This window comes from Octopus sinensis, linkage group LG25 (assembly GCF_006345805.1).
Source record: "Octopus sinensis linkage group LG25, ASM634580v1, whole genome shotgun sequence".
Taxonomy (NCBI): domain Eukaryota; kingdom Metazoa; phylum Mollusca; class Cephalopoda; order Octopoda; family Octopodidae; genus Octopus; species Octopus sinensis.
The window spans coordinates 12,279,320-12,283,464 of NC_043021.1; the positions used below are offsets into that span (position 1 = coordinate 12,279,320).

Genomic DNA, 4,145 nt, shown 5'->3' on the forward strand with positions numbered 1-4,145 from the left:
GGAGAGAGAGAGAGACAGAAAGAGCAACACGTTAGGGACATGGAATGAGAGAGAGAGAGCAACGCGTTAAGGAGATGAAAAGAGAAATAGAAAGAGAGAAAGAGCAACACGTTAGGGAGATGGAAAGAGAGAGAGCAGCGCGTTAAGGAGATTGAAAGAGAAAGAGAGAGAGAGAAAGAGCAACACTTTAGGGAGATGGCAAGAGAGAAAGAGTAAGTTGTTAGAGAGATTGAAAGAGAAAGAACGAGAGGATCACCTTACAAAGATAGGGAGAGCGAAAGAGAGAAAGCAAGGCATTAGATTGAGGGGAAGAGAAAGACCGAGATGATCACCTTAGATAGAGGGGGAAAAGAGAGAGAAAAAGAGAGACGAATAGGGTGATACTTTGCACCGAGAGAGAGAGAGAGGTGGATTGACAGATAGATAGAGAGACAGACAGACAGATAGAAAGAGAGAGAGAGAGAGAGAGAAAGAAAGAGACATAGACAGACAGACAGACAGGTAGAGAGAGAGAGAGAGAGAGAGTAAAAACATCAATTTTTTTTTCTCCAGCAGCATTTCATGTGATATTGTCAGGGGAAACGAGGGAAAATAGATAAACAGATGGACAGACAGAAACAAATAGAGAGAGAGAGAGAGAGAGAGAGAAAGACTGAGTAGTGTATGAGGGGGGGAAATTATTGATCGATGCAAAAAAGGGGGGGAAACAATTTATTTTTAAAAAATATATAATCATTTGGACTCGATGTTGAAATTAATTGATTGAAAAAAAATTTTTTTTTTCTCCTTCGTAACACCAACATATAATTTTGACAGATAGGAAGAATTTAATAAGAATATATATTTTTTTTTAATGTCAAGACTGCTGCATTACGTTTTCACCTTTGGTCATCGTTTCTTAATTTGTCTGCGTCGGAAAATGGCGTCGAAGCTTCCAGAGTCAGTCTGGACCAATGTTGTTTATTCAGCTGCATGATTATATATATCTAGTCTACCTGAAATTTGCCTTCTTTCTTCGCTAAACGCATCCGCGATGGAAACGATCTTTAGGTAAAAAATGCTTATATTTTATCATGGGGGGGTTTAGAAAAAAAAACACTAGAAAAACCATTATGGTTTTTTTTGTTTTTCCTGTATTTTTATTTACTTTCTGTTTATTTGATTTTTTGTATTTATTTATTTGTTTGTCTGTTTTCATTCTGTCGTTCTTGATTCGTTTATTCGCTTCGTCTTCTTTAGCGAGACGCGCACTGCCTTGCCAGCGCTGGCCATAAAGTGAGGGTTCAGTTTTGCATTGAAACTCTACGTGATACTGGTCCACGTTTTCGGCATGCTTGTTTCGTCTGTTGTTTTTTGCGGAAAAGCCCGCGACGACACGACTTGCCGATTCACAAAAATATACTTCCCTAAACAAAGTATGATATATATATATATATATATATATATATATATATATATATATATATACATATATATATAAGAGAGAGAGAACAGAATAGAATAGAATGGAAAATCGAATAAAAGTCCGCGATATGAGGGAGGAAATAGATGTGTAGATATGAATTCTTTATTTCATAATAGTTGGAGGTATGGTGGGATGTTCAATATCTGTAAATATTTGTGTATAAAATAAAAAAATATAACTGCAACGACAGAGAAGCGAAATAAGAAAAAACCCAAAATATCACTGAGGCATCGTTTACTTCAAATAAAAGTTTTAATTAGATAATACCTCTCAATTATTTCTGTATTTTAATATCATGAGCACACATCATCCTCCGGTCATCTGTTATAACACACGTTCATGTTTCTAGTTATTTGTGAATTACTTTGGACATTTCTGGAATGTTCTAATACACCCAAATGTTTCTTCCCTCAACGTACATACTACACGTTGCGAGAAACTCCGAGTGGCGACAGAGGCATTCATCAGCTTTTCCCAATTGAATAAACTCTACATAAATGTACCGAGGATGTCTTTTCTCGTTTGTAACAGCAAACACATGCATTACACATTCCAACAGGCGTGCACATACACAGACACGCATGCCTGCATTCATACAAACGCATGTATACATACATACATACGTGTATGCGTGCATACATATACTACATGCCTATACATACACACATATAGACGAAACCAACGTATACATACATACATACAAATACATGTATGCATGCGTTCATATGCATACATACAAACATATATATACATACAAACACGCATGCATATACACACATTCCTAAACACGTGCATATGCGCATAAATAAATATATATATATATATTTGTTGTGCAAGAATTTTTATATATACGTAGTATTATACATACATACATGCATCCACACAGACAATCGTACATCGATACACACACACATGATGAAGTTATTTCTACTACTAAAAAAAATTTCTTATATGCTGTTCATTTAACGTAAATTTACCTTCGAACTTCATAAAATATTCATCTATTTTTACCTTTATTAAAAGCAACAAATATATACACCAAACTGCAGGGAACAAAACAACCTCCCTGAAGGTGCGTGAAGTAATTGCTATGTCTTAGGGTTAGAATCATAATTCGAGGAGTGTCGCCTTCTTACTTCGTCTTCCATCACATCTTTTCCCCCCGTTTCCCTACCCTTTTTTTTTTTTATCTTCCGTCTGTGAGCTGCCGAACAGATTTCCCATTTCTGTCTGTCTGTCTCTTACCCCTAAATCTCTACTTTAACCCTTATTGCCAAGATAATTCTTCAAAAACGCCTTGAGGTATTCGTTCTGTCACTTTGCGTTCTAAGTTCAAATCTCGCGGAGGTCAAATTTGCCGTTCATCCTTCAGGAGTCGATAAAATAAAGTACCCATTCTCGTACTGTGGCGATAGTATTATTGATTCGTTCCCCATCCTTAAAATTGCTCGCCTTCTAAGTCTACTTTGCCTTTCATCTCTTCAGGGTCAATGAAATAAAATACCACTTGGTATCGACTAATTCCCTGCCCTCAAATTTTCAGGCATTGTGTCTGTGGTGTTAGTAGTTTTCTGTTGTCTTTTTCTTCCATCACACTAGTGTCTAAATAATTATTATCTTTTCGGTTTTTCACGTTCTGATTTCAAGTGCCGCCCATGTTAGCTTTGCCGTTCATCCCTCCGGGGTTGATGAAAGAAAGTACCAGTCAGATACTGAGGTCGACGATAACGGCTTCATCACATCCTCTCAAAATTTGCTAGCCTTATGTCTACATCACAAACAATTATTATTGCTATTATTATTATTTTTCTCTCGTAAACCCTCTTCGTAGTCTTCCGGAAGATCTTCCAGCAGACTAGGGTCTGCTGCTATTCATAGCCATCTGAAGAAGCGAAAAGAAGACAAACACACATCAACATACACTCACATGCACATATACACACTCACGCGCGCGCACATGCACACGCTTGCGCGCGCAAACGCACGCACGCACACACACACTTACGCACGCATGCACAGACTAATTCCTGTTGCGGTCACATTGTGAGGGTTCATTACAATATTCGGTTTGAATAGAAAACCGATCCCTGTCTTCTTCCGTGGATCACCACAGGGTGCTCGCTCCATTGGCCAGCTCTCGCCGATACGGAGGCTCTACGCAGTTGTCTGATGTACTTAAATAGCAGCCGAATCTCCCTAGAATTACATCGTATTGTCTTAAAAAAAGGAAGGACTTTGTGGATAATATAGTCCTACTAGCTATACTCTGTCTGATTGAATTGAATAAGAAACAGGATGGATGGTCACGATTGGAACATGTTGATTATTCGTCTGATCAGTGCCGGCCCGGGACTTAACAACAATATATAATATTCGATTTTCATGAAATAGCAGCTAGATCCCCCTCAAAGTACACCTTTTTTGTCTTAAAAAAAAGAAAAAGAAAGCGCACTGAATAATGTAGTCTTAAATACAAAAATACTGAGTCTAATAAGAAATAAAGAAAAAAAACGAGATGGTCACGGCTGGAATATCTTGAAAATAAATCCGGCTTGATCAGAGCTGGCCTCGGGCTAAACAGCAGAGTAACAATAACAAGAAGGACATATTGGATAATGTGTAGTCGTAGATGACACACGGTCTGAGTAAACTAAGACGGGACGTTCACGGCTGGAACGTC

At 37.9% G+C, this 4,145-nt stretch overlaps 1 protein-coding gene across 2 annotated transcripts in view; it reads left to right on the top strand.

Moving 5' to 3' along the window:
• The first annotated feature begins 888 nt into the window (after positions 1 to 888).
• The window catches only part of LOC115224240 (NAD(+) hydrolase sarm1), a 200,610-nt gene continuing 197,353 nt past the window's right edge, over positions 889 to 4,145 (top strand). Inside the window, exon 1 of one of the 2 annotated variants that reach the window (XM_029795038.2) lies at positions 889 to 1,050. The gene's annotated coding sequence lies outside the window, so the exon portion shown is untranslated. Of the gene's footprint in view, positions 1,051 to 3,467 lie in introns of those variants that run through there. The other variant, XM_029795036.2, reaches the window with a different exon arrangement.